The following is a 12,989-nucleotide window of genomic DNA, read 5'->3' on the forward strand; positions in this document are numbered from 1 at the left end:
GGGCTGAGATGAACCCTAATGTCAGCTCTGTCCCTGGCAGGTGCCGGTGCTATGGCTTCAGACTCTCTCATCCCCTAAGCAACAGTTCTGTCTGTTCTCTTGGCCTGAACCGAATCTTCAAGGAACTGCCCAAGCCCAGCCTCACTCCAGAAGTAGGAATGTTGGCAGCTAGGGCTAGATCTCTTTGTTTTCTTTAAAAGTCTCCTTGTGAGGTAAGTTCAGACCCAGCCAGCCTGTCCCTGAGTAGAAGCATTAGTAGCAGCAGAAGGGGTCTCAAGGTGGTACCCGCACTCATCCCTCCCTGGTTCACTCAATCCCCCTTCACTGACCACAACCTATGGTCTCAGAGCTGTGGGCCGGAAGAGGAGCAGGGAGGCCCTGATGAGGAGCAGGACAGTAGCAAGCAGTGACAATGTAGCACAGAAGTACAAATAAGAGTAACTAACTTCAAGGAGGTGCATGGCGGGACGGGGTGTCAGGGAGTTGTACTGATCAGGTCTCCTTCAGAGTCAAGGAGCAGAGCCCCATATCAAACCAGCCTGAACAAAAAGGAGATTTACCGGCTCACTGGGAAGTTTAGGAGTATCAGCTTCAGGTACAGTTGGATCCAGAGGCTGAAGCAATTATGTCATCTGGGCTCTGTCTGTATATGGCTTTCTTCTGCACAGAGGTGCTCTTCCTATGCAGACAAGATAGCCACCAGCAACTGCAGACTCACAGCATCCCAAGTAAACACTGTCAATGAAAACAGCACTTCTCTCCTGCAACATGCTCACATCAATCTCAGGGAAGAGTCTGATTGGTCCTGTTTTGGTCACATGCCCACCACTGAACCAATCTCTATGGCCAGGGGTTGGATCCTCTGATTGGCCAGCCTGTGTCATATGCTGACCCCTGTGGCAGGGGCAGAGCTGTGACTGACAGCCCTACCAGGCCCACATGGCCTAAGGGAGTTCCTCAGAGGAACCCAAAGGTGGAGTGTGGGAAAGCATGTTGGGCAGACGGCACTCACTTCCCTGATCTACTGCCAAAGGCTTCACTGAAGAGCAGCATATGAGCTGGCTCTGATGGCTAGGCGAGATTTACTAGGGGAGAGTGAAGGGCAGAGGGAACAGGTATGGGACAGCAGTGACCCTAGACAATGGCTGAGAGGGAGAGGGCTATAAACTGAATGTTTGTTCCCCACCTCCCCCAGATTCATATGTTGAAACCTAATCCCCAACGTGAAGGTATATGGAGGTAGGGCCTTTGGGAGGTGATTAGGCGATGAGGATGCAGCCCTTGTGAACAGGATTAGCGCCCTTATAAAAGAGGCTATATGAGGACACAGTGAGAAGACAGCCATCTAAGAACCAGGAAGAAGTCCCCCACCAGAGAGCAAATCTGCTGGCGCCTTGATCTTGGACTTCCAGGCTCCAGAACCATGAGAAATAAATTTTATTGTTTATAACCCACCCAGTCTATAGTATCCTGTTATAGCTGCCCTGGCTAAGACAGGAAAGCAGAGAAGACCCCTCAGAACTCCACTCACCTATCTCACTCTAATCTAATTCCCACCTCTCCAGGACCATCATGATGTTTGAATCTAGGGGTGGGAGCAATGGGTGCAGTAGTAAGAGGTGAAGAAACATATAGGACCCAGACTTCCACTTGCGCTGTTTTGAAAACAGACTTTGGCACCACCAAATCCCAGATGAAAGCATGCTCAGGTGTGCAACACAGGGAACCCAGAGGGGCAAAAGGAGGTAGAATGGGCAGGTGTGGCTACCAAGACCTTTCTGGCAGGTGGACCTGGTCCCTGCAATGAGCTGGCTGTAGCCTCCAGGGACAAGGAAGACAGCCACTGTTGGGCTTTAACAGCAGAGGCAGCAGCATCAATGAACCAGGAGCACAAAATTTGGAATCTAACATCCTGGGTTTGAATTTTTTGTATTAAAAAAAAATAAGTATAGAACTATGCACCCTTAATTCCACTGCCTGGAGATGACCACTCTTTTTTTTTTTTTTGGCTGCAACATGCAGCTTGTGGAATCTTAGTTCCCTGACCAGGGCTTGAACCCGTGCCCTTGGCAGTGAGAGCGTGGAATCCTAACCACTGAGTGGCCAGGGAATTCTCAGATTATCACTCTTAGCAATCATATATATATATATATATATACTTGTACACATATTTTCTTACATATTTCTATATTTTTCACACAAAATATATAAGGGAAAATATACCTACCAAATGTCTCATTTAACAAGATAACAGGGGGGAGTTCGTACAGTTTTGAGACCCTGTTTAACAGTGACAGGTATGAACAATGTTCCATGCCTCTGCCTGTCTTCTTATTTAATGGGGAGGAATCTGAGGTCCAGAGGAAGGAAACCACTTGCGAGTTGCTGGTGGGTCAGAAAGCCGCCCCGGATCCGGCTCACGTAGGACCCTTCCCAGCAGGTGACGCTGCTGCGCGGTGAGTTCCCTTCTGAAGGTGACACTTGTGTTCAACATGGGGGTGGGCAGGGAGCTCTGGCCTCCGGTTGCAGGCAGCAGCTAGGGGGAGGTGATGCCATCCTACCTTGGCCTCCCCCAGGAGATTCCGGGGCTCACATAACCTCGCAGCAGCCCGCAGGGCAGCTGCTGTGGCTTCCTGGCCAGGACCCTGGACCCTGCCTCCCTCCCACCCTCCAGCCAAGCCCCGTCACTTGGCAGAGGGATGGCCCTAGACCTTACCTCTGGCTCAGAAACAGGTGTGGTCGGTGAAGCCAAAGGCCATGGGTACACCCCGAGCGTGTCCAGACAGTCAACATTCATCTTTGTGCTGTCAGGGGACACACGGTGTGCTTTTCCTGTGGCCAGAGAGTGAATTTCCTTTGGCTCCAGGAAGGGAGCTATTCATTAGCAAATGTCACAGCAGTGGACACCAGGGGCCCTGACGATGCAGCCAGCCTCCTGAGAAGCAACTCCATCACCCTGAACCTCTCCCTGGGAGCCAGGGCAAGTGGAGCGATTAAAGGACAGCAGGAGACACACCCAGCAGGGCTGCAGTCTGCTGAGGCAAGAGAGGAAAATCACAGCAGAGTCAGGGCCTAAGGGTTAAGAGCGCCGGCTTTGGAGTCTATTAACCTGGGATCAAAGTCCCTTCTAGCTTTTGCTGGCTGTGTGACACTGGATGCATTGCATTCCCTCTCTGAGTCTCACTGTCCACATCTATAAAATGGGATTACCCATAATACTTACCCCCCCCCGGGTTGTTGAAGAGTAAATGAGGTAACAGGGTAGAGTTCGTAGCTGGACACATTAACCACAGTTATTATTTACCTGGTGGTTCTGAGAGAGGGGACAAATCATTTAAGTAAATATATGTGTCTACATGATAGATACTACAAACATCAAACTATGTGCTAATCATTTTCTAAACTGTACTATACGTTTCCTGCCTTCTTAAACAGTAATTGGAATTTAATATTTTTCTAATAATTCAGAATTAACATTACCAAATAATTATATCCTGCCATCATACGGTAATATCTATAGAGGTGACTGGATGCAAGTTGGGCTATTTGTCCAGGTGCTAGATAGTCCAGCACAAGGTGGCTCTGTTCTAATTGTGCCCACATCAGCTTTTTTTTTTATAAGTTTTTTTTTAATAAATTTATTTACTTAGTTATTTATTTTTGGCTGCGTTGGGTCTTCATAGCTGCATGCAGGCTTTCTCTAGTTTTAGTGAGCGGGGGCTACTCTTCGTTGTGGTGTGCGGGCTTCTCATTGCAGTGGCTTCCCTTGTTGCGGAGCACGGGCTCTAGGTGTGCAGGCTTCAGTAGTTGTGGCATGTGGGCTCAGTAGTTGTGGCTCTCAGGCTCCAGAGCGCAAGCTCAGCAGTTGTGGCGCACAGGCTTAGTTGCTCCGCGGCATGTGGGATCTTCCCAGACCAGGGCTCGAACACATGTCCCCTGCATTGGCAGGCAAATTCTTAACCACTGCGCCACCAGGGAAGTCCCACACATCAGCTGTCTGACAGTTCACTGGTCCCCTCTCTCATGTCTGGTTTTCAGCTACTGCTTTTCATTGCTTTCAACAGGTATCACCCACCCCATCACCACCACCTTACAGTCTGAGCTGAGAAACCAGATAAAGGAGCCTGTTACAAATGTACGTAAAGTAAGTTAATAGGTTCCCAGAGAGCAGCTGACTCTTTTCTGCGCAGCAAAAATGCTTTCGTAGAACTCTCCGAGATAATCACCCAAGCCCTTCCACTCACTTCCCACTTCTCAGCCTCATCCTGGATGGCTGAGGTTTGTGGGGGTCAGACCCCTAGAAAAGTGACCATCACTATGCTCAGATGACGTGACTTCCAACATGCAAGGTGCTCCAAGGTGTTTTGTTTTTCAGATACAGGTAAAATCAATATCACGGACACAAGTGCCATCTGCCTTTAGTATTTTTTTTTAGAAATTAGACAAGATTTCATCTGAGTTGAACTCAAGTCTCTGATGCTCTAAGTGTCTTGTTCCAGCCTGAAAGGACCACTTTGAGGACAGGAAGCCACCCTGAGGAAAGCCCATGTCTCCTAACCTCACAGCTTCTCAGCTCTTCCATGGAGCACTCATCTCTGCTCACCTGCCTGTGCCCAGCGCCTTCATCCTGCTATCACAGAGCTTCTCGCATCCAGTGGACATTTGCAAAGTCCCACGATGTGCCAGACACTAGGATGGGCACCGGGGGTCCTTGCCTCCAGAAGCCCCCACCAGGTGAGGGGAGCAGACAGGTAGCAGTGGTTGGTCCTACCTTGTGACCAGGATGTAGCAGGTACAGAGCTTCTGGGCACTCAGAGAAGAGAGTGACCACTTGTACCCGATGGGAAGCGGGGGAAGCTTTACCCAAGAGGGGCCATTTGAGCTGAGCCTTAAATGCAAAAAAGGAAAAAGGAAGGGTATCCCTGGCGGAAGAAACAGCTTGTGCAAAGGTGTGAACATTCACAGCTTGTTTGGAGCCGAGGGAGGGCTGGGCAGAGGCTGAGGCCAGAGTGTAAGTGTCCCATCAGCATGCAACCACCATCATGGAGACAGTCTGAGCAGGACCAGAAAAGGAGCCAGGAATCAATCCCCTGGGGTCCCTTACGTGTTGGCTGTGGCCAGTCTCAGGAGACCCCCCGGTCCTGCTTTCAGATTCAGGGACTCAAGTTCCCATCAGCTTCCAACCCAGGCCCAGATGTATCTTCAAGAGCTTGTGACCGCCTTCTGGAGGCAGCACGTGCAGACAGGCCCTGAGGGAGCGTTTCCAGAGGGCAGCTGATTCCCTGGCCAAACACACTAACAATAATCTTGGGTATATTTCCAGACCAGACTCTGACGCATTCAAACCAAAAAGACTCAAAGATTTGCATAGTTGATGAAAACTAAAACATCAACAGGCTCCTCCAGCTTGGGGACCACTTTCCCCAATCAGTGATTCAGCAAGAGATATGTGTTCACCTGCCAGACACAGGGAGGAGGGCAGGGAGTTTGACACCATCCCTTAAATAAACCATGGTGCATCTTTAGAGCAGCTAAAAAGAATGAGGTAAAAAAAAAAAAAAAAAGAATGAGGTGGTGCTAAATATACTGAACTGGAAAGCTCCTAAGACGTATTAAATGAAAAAAGCAAATTGCAGGGCTCCCCTGGTGGTGCAGTGGTTAAGAATCCGCCTGCCAGTGCAGGGGACATGGGTTCGAGCCCTAGTCCGGGAAGATCCCACATGCAGCAGAGCAACTAAGCCCATGCGCCACAGCTACTGAGCCTGCGCTCTAGAGCCCGCGAGCCACAACTACTGAAGCCCACGCGCCTAGAGCCCATGCTCCGCAACAAAGGAAGCCACCACAATAAGAACCTCGTGCACCGCAATGAAGAGTAGCCCCCGCTAGCCGCAACTAGAGAAAGCCCGTGCGCAGCAACGAAGACCCAACACAGCCATAAATAAATAAATAAATAAATAAATTTATATTAAAAAAAGCAAATTGCAGAAAAATACATAGGATCTCAGATACACTAAATTTAAAAGATGCACACGCTGTTGTTGCTTGGTATTTTTGTTGTACTTGGCTGTTTGTTTGTTTTAACCACAAATTAAACAACATCATCGCCATCATTATTATGTTTTAGAGTACCCCACACATATACTACTTCCTTCGCTCACCATCCCTTCTTGCAACTCAGGCCCTAGGCAATTACCTTCCATCTGCCTAAGGGACACACACATACACTGCGTAGGGCTTCCTCACCCTACAGGGTCAGGTCCCAACTGGCAAAGGAAACCTCAATTCACCAGCCCAGCTGACCTCTGGATATTCAAAGGTCTAGGGACCCATGACACATGGGTCCCCTGTGTGTTGGTTGGATGCCCCTTGCCAAGGGGTCCCACAGTCCTCTGTACTCTTCCTGTGGGAAGCAGAATAATGGCCCCAAAAGATGCCCACATCCTAATTCCCGGACCCGGAAGACTATGTTACTTTCCATGGCAGAAAGGAATTAAGGTTCCAGGTGGAATTAGGATTGCTAATTAGAGAGCATTAAAATAGAGTACCCTGGATTATCCAGGTGGGCCCAATGTGATCACGAGCATTCTGAAAAGTAGAAGAGGGAAGCAGAAGAAAAACTCCTTTGAAGAAGGAAGGGGGCCACAGCCAAAGGAATGCAGGCGGGCTCGAGAAACTGGAAAAGGCAAGAAAACAGATTCTCCCCTAGAGCCTCTGGAAAAGAACACAGTCCTGCTGACACCTTGATTTTAGCCCAGTGAGATCCAGTTCAGGCTTCTGACCTCCAGAACGGTAAGATAAGTTTGTACTGTTTTGAGCCACTATGTTGGTGATGATTTGTTGCAGCAGCAAAAGGAAACTAATATGTCTCCCACCAAAGTATCATTATCTGTTTGCTTGTCTGTCCACCCCCATCAGAGTATAAGCTCCATGAGCTCAGGAGTAGGCACGTCTTATTCACACTCAGCCCAAAGCCCTGATGGTGAACAAATAAACCTGAGAGCTGGAAAGGGCCAAGAAATCACTTAGGCCACCTAATTATTTTACATGAGAGAAAACTGAGGCCCAGAGAAGGGCAATGACTTGCTTAAGCCTACTCCATCTGTACCAGCCTGGGCCACCACCCTGCCTTCTGGTGCCTAAGCCATAGAAGCCCCAGGACAGGCACAACTGCCAACTGACCATCATGGACAGGCACTGTCAGGGCACAAGAAACCCTAGGGAACTCGGGACAGCTGGGAAAGTCAGGTAAGACCGAGAGAAGATGTCTAAAATGACTTGAGCGATCTTAAAAATGTTAATCCCAGTGGAGCCCCTGGTCCACCAGTAACTACTAGGGCAGAACTGTGCCCAGCACCCACCTGACCAGCTCAATTAGAAAGACACTTTCACTTGAAGCTTCAGAAAGACCCGTGGGCATGTAGGTAATGGCAAACTGAAGGCCTGCTTTCAAGAATCTTATTACACAGCAGAAACTAACACAACATTGTAAGGCAATTATACTCCAATAAAGATGTTAAGAAAAAAAAAAAAATCTTAGCATTTCACTCTTCCGGCCAGAGTCAAAGCTTTGGGCAAATTAGGAAAAGGTACTTCTTCCACAAGACACCTTTTTCCATCTGTCAGAATGTTGTCATAATATACCATTCCATCAGAAAAAGACACTTTACTCCCGATTTGCCAGAAAACTATCAGAGATTCACTCATACATGTATTATCACGTCTATGAAGTACAAGGCACCCCCTTAGATGCAAAGCCCTTGCACAGTGCACAACCTGCAGAACCATACACAGCAGCCCTGCTAGGCAGTCTGGTCTCATCCCCTTCGCTGACCTCATCTTCCTCCACCTCAGCCCTCAGGCCCGCTGGAAAACAACCTTGACCTCATAGTTTACCGTTTCATGTCTAACTCCTCCACTAGGGGCCCCAGCTTTTACTCCCTTCCCCTTGCAGACAGCAGGCGTTGAGGATGAGCCTGACAGTCCCAGTCAGAAAGGTGAGGACGTAGGAAGACAGGAAGTAGTGAATTCTAACTGAATGTCTATGGGCCAGGAGCTGGCTGAGGAAATATGGTAGCTCCCAGCACAGGCCTTGGAGAAAGCCCACCCACCACCTACCGGGGAGATGTTGAGCACACTTTTTTAGCCTCCGAAAACCTCATTTTCCTTTCTGTGAAAAGGGTATGATTGTAGCACTGCCGGAAGGATTTAAGAAACTATGAGCTCATGCTGGTGCCTGTAAAGGCTCTGGACGTGCGAGCTGTTATTTCTATTATTATCAGCACCATCAGCCCAGGGACATCTGCCCTTCGGGCTGTCAGCTTCCAGGCATATCTCGCTTTAAACAAAATTGGGATGATACGTATGTCTAAAAGCAAACCACATGGCTAGAAGGAGGGAGGGTGTGTTACAAAGAGAAACGATTACTCGTTATAACAAAGTACCCATTAGATAAATAGACAGAAAAATCCACACCGCTTCTGAGTGGAATTGGTTTTCTCTGGGAACAATCTCTGACACACTGGATGGGCCCACTTTGGCCCCAGGCGGCTCCTTATACCGTCTCCTCCTGCCCCCCCTGCCTGTGCTCCTAGCCGTCCTCCCCCAGGCGAGCCCCAGAAGCCCCATGGCCAGAGGATGACCGGCTGCATCCAAGTAGGGACAGCCCAGCTTTGGAGAGGGACACAGGTTTAAATGTGAGCTCTGCAGCCTCCCCTCATGGATAACACGAGGACAATCACAGCACCTGCCGCGTGCAGCAGTCGTGTAAGTGGTACCAAGACGATGCTATAAAGCACCTGGTCTGATGGTCGTGGTGTTACCATTACTAATATCAGCTGGGAGACTTCAGCGCAAGGCAGGGTGGGTAAGAGAAGAGCCACCACAAAGCCCCTGTTCTCAGTTCTCTGGATTTTCTTCCTGCCCCCGTTTATGCACACACACAATTCTGACATGGTTGTCACCTCCATCTGGCCAGAATGTTGTATCCCACCTTTTTGACAGAATTCCCAAATGCATTTTTTTCATGTTACTACGTCTCCATTAGAGTGAATTCAGCTGCAAGTAAAAGAATACCTGACTTGTAGTGGCTGAAACAACAAAGATGTTTAATTATCTTGTGTAACAAATCACAAGACTTCAACAGAAATGTCACCAAGGCTTCATTTCTTTTTTTTTTAATATAGCTTTTCCAGGCAGCCATCACCAGTGTGCCAGCTTTTTCTCCCTTAAGACTTTTGTCACCTCTGGGCTGCCTCAGCTCCACAACCTGTCAGTGACCAGAAGAAGGTGAGGTTCCTGATCTTTTTTTTTTTTTCTTTTCTTTTTAAAGAAGGGAGCAAACTCCCTCTCAGAGCCCACCTAACTGACATCCCCTTATATTTTAGGGACCGGACCTGGGTCACCAGCCCTCTCCTAGTAAAATCAAGGAAAATAGGCTGTTTCTGCTGGCTCACACCCATCACAGCTCATCCACACAGGGCGAGGGAGAGACTGTTCCAGTACAAAATTAAGAAAGCAAGAAGGAGAAAGTGGCTGTCACTTTACACGATTAGCCCCCTCGCTGATCGAGGAAGGAGCTGGAGCCCAGAGTAAAGTCCCGCGTCCAAGGCCACAGGCGACTTTGCAGAAGGACCAAGATAAAAACCCAGCCCCTGGCCCAGCAAGCTCCCACCACTTCACCACGTGGCTTCTCAACCCACTACAGCTGCCTCTAAGCCCCAAAGGGCAGAAGCCCCGTCCCCGGGACCCTCTGAGCTCGGCCAGAGGCATGACATGCACAAAGTCGACACCGTTACAAAAGTGAGCCCCTGATATACCCAGGCCCCAGGGCGGGGGGAGCCAAAGCACTTCCTGTCCCTCGCGAGAGCTTGGCAGGCGGGTCAGCGGGAACCCAGAGCCTGACAAACAGCATCTCTGTAGCTGCCTGGACACCCGCCAAGCTGCCTCATTCCCTAGGGCTGACCTCATGTTTCTGAAGAGCCTCAAGACGCCTGAGGTCTGTGTGTTGCCTCTCATGGTTCAGTTCTGCTGCCAGCAAAGGAAATGGCCCAGGATGGCGGCTAGGGGCCACGTGGAGAGGTGGAAACTCAGAGCCCAAGCGTCCCTCCCCACCCCTGCCGTCCCTCCCCACCCCTGCCCTGCCCGACTTGTGCCACACAGGCCCCCTTCCAGAAGAAACTGAGCGATGCTGTCTAACCTCTGAGATGAGGCCCGTCCTGATCTGTCTTCCTGCCTCCATCAATCTGAAGGTATCCCTCGAAGACACTGTCACACTCTGACTCCTTCTGTTTCATTCCAGACTTCTGGAAAGAGAACAAAAAGGCAGTCAGACTTCATCTATCGGAGCATCTAAGAACATCTCAGAAGTCAGTTCCACTGCCTCAAAGGGAGCTGGAGAGCTCATCTGAGGCCTGTGCTTGGTGACAAAAGTAACTCCTGATTTACCCTAGAGCTGGACCAGGCAGCCACTCCAGGCTTTCTGCGGTCACTGACGGTGTACTGAGGCCCAGGGTGTCACCCGCCAAAAAAAAAAGCCTTTATGAACTTGGCCTCCACTTCCAGACATTCTTTCAGGGCAAAACACCTACTGTGGGCAAGGCCAACAGCAGACAAGGTGAGCAGCCTAGGGAAAGAGCACGAGCCAGGCCCCAGGACACATGAGCATCCTTTCACTTCTCTCCAGGGCATCTATCTGACAATCACCACAACCCACCCACCCATTCATGTTCACTTAAAAGTGTTTATTCCCCTTGCAAAACCACAAGGGCTAAAAAGTCATGTGAGGGAGGAAAGAAGGCCTCGCTTATTTGCCATCCTCTCTTTGGCCTGACCAAGGGGGACTGGGCCCAGCAGCTGGCGGTTTTAAACTTTCCTTGCAGAAGTTTTTCTCAGAATGGTAGCTCCAGTCTTCAGAACTTGAAAAGCCTGCATACCTTGAAAGTATGCAGGCTGCAGGAATTTTCCATTTATAGAATAATATCCTTCATACCACTCTGGGGGCCAGCGTTCTCGTGGTAAGAGCTCGGAGTTCAGTGTCAGCAAACCCGCCACACTTCTGCAGGAGCCCCACGCCATCTGGGCCCTTTTATTTATTTTTGGTGGGAGACGGGAGGAAATAAAGGAATAGCTTTTTAACTTGAGTGCCAACACAAACTTGGAAAAGGAACTGGGTCGGCAAGTGCAGAATATCACTGCCTTGTTGGGGACTTAACTGTTAGGGAGTAGTAGGTGAGGAAGAGACTGAAAAACATTTCTTCCACCCCACAGGCAGACAGGTGGCCAGAACAGGCAACACGTTACCGCCTCAAGGCCTTCCCCATGCCTGCTACATGGCCTCTGGATTGCTCCTGAGGGCAGGGGCCCACGCCAAAGGCACAAGGCCCCACCTCACTTCTCTTCTTCCAGTTTTCACTGTGTGCTACACTAGATTTCTGCTGATGCACGCACAGACTCAAAGTCTGAAATACCTCCAGGTTCCATGATAGAGTGGGAAGGCCACCATGCCAGTCATGAAGAGGTCTGAGTCCTTGTTCTGGCTGTGACAAATTCACCGCGTGACCTTAAATGAGCCCTTCTCTTCTCTGGGTCTCATTTTCTTCACCTGTAAAGTAAGATCGGAGTGAATAATCCCAAAGATCCCTTCCACTGCTAACATTCTGACGCACTCATTCATTCTAACGTTAACCTGTGCCAGCGCTAGGTTCTGGGCATCCCCTCCTGGGCTATTCTAAACCTGCTGGACACAGCCAGACCCATCAGCATAGCCTAATGACCGCTCATGACGGCTGCAACACCAGCCTCCCAGTCCTTGTTTCAATAGCCACAGCTCCTCCAGAGAGAGGAAGGAAAACCCTGCCCTGCCCCATGAAGCCAACTCTGCCTGCCAGCTCAGCCACCAGAGGAGGTGTTTTCCCACAGTACCCTACAAGAATCCTCCCAGTAGCTAATACCTTTCCTACTTTCCATCTTTTTAAAAAAATGTATTGCCGCTTCTCCTGGGAAGGACATAACAACCTTGCGGCCACCTAATCAAGTCTTCTGATTTATTTTCCAAGTTTTTAGAAAAAAATTTTATTCATTTCAAAGTATTCAACTGTGACGCTGAATACGCTGTTATTCAAATTGTACATACACCTAAGATTTTAATACAGCCCCCCGCCCCGGGGTTGGGGGTGGGGCAGGAAGCATGGGGAGATACACACACACACACACACACACACACACACACACACACACACACCCATCACTGTCCTAAGGCCGGAAGATTATCTGGCCCAGCCCGCATCCCCACCTGTCACCAGCTAATGGCCACCTAGTCTCGGAACACCTGTTGGAAGGTGCGTCGTGCTGTGGAAAAGTTCTGCGTCCTTCCACTACTTACTAGGCAAGAACCAAAACCTCTCTGAACCTCTCTGAGGTTTGTGCGAGGATTTCACCCAGTTGAAAGCTCTCCAAAACGCTGTGCAAACGGAAGTTACTTGATTGCTGGGCTGCTCTGACTTAAAAACTGCATCCTTAGGTCGCGCCAAGTCTTGCCTCCCCACGTCTTTTCTTGCCGAGGCTGGTGAGGAGAGGAGACATAGGGGTTTCTCAGAAGGCAGAAGGCTAGCCCAGGGCACTAAAGGCTGGGAGGTGGGTCTCACCACCAGGCCGAGGGAGATCCAGGCCTGGTCATCGGTTCCAAACCCAGAGAACAAGGCTCAGGCTCAGGCGGTCCCCAGCAGCCGCCCCTCCCGTACTCCTCTCCTCTACTTTCCCCTCCCCTACCAGCTGCGCGGTAGGGCACGCCCCCTCCCCCGATTCACCAATCAGAGTCCGGAGCGGCGCCCGTGGCGCAGGGGGCTCAGGTCGGCAGCCAATTAGCGCAGCGGCCCGAGGCGGTGCCTCGCCCGCCCACTCCCAGAATGAAAGCCGCCCCGCAGCTGGCGAGGCTGGCGCGGCGCGTGGGGCGCGGGAGCCGCGCGGGCCGGAGTAGAGCGCGCTCACTGCCT

General features: G+C 50.2%; 1 long non-coding RNA gene across 1 annotated transcript; it reads right to left on the reverse strand.

Annotated features, from left to right (window-relative positions):
- Nucleotides 1-10,181: 10,181 nt before the first annotated feature.
- Nucleotides 10,182-12,573, reverse strand: LOC114908488. Its single transcript, XR_003796961.1, has 3 exons — nt 12,380-12,573; nt 11,466-11,599; nt 10,182-10,301 (listed from the first exon to the last, which is right to left on the reverse strand). It is a non-coding gene; the product is annotated as an uncharacterized LOC114908488 (long non-coding RNA).
- Nucleotides 12,574-12,989: the final 416 nt, after the last annotated feature.

This window comes from Monodon monoceros, unplaced genomic scaffold, assembly GCF_005190385.1.
Source record: "Monodon monoceros isolate NGI ecotype Baffin Bay Population unplaced genomic scaffold, NGI_Narwhal_1 Super_Scaffold_4, whole genome shotgun sequence".
In the NCBI taxonomy this organism is placed as follows: domain Eukaryota; kingdom Metazoa; phylum Chordata; class Mammalia; order Artiodactyla; family Monodontidae; genus Monodon; species Monodon monoceros.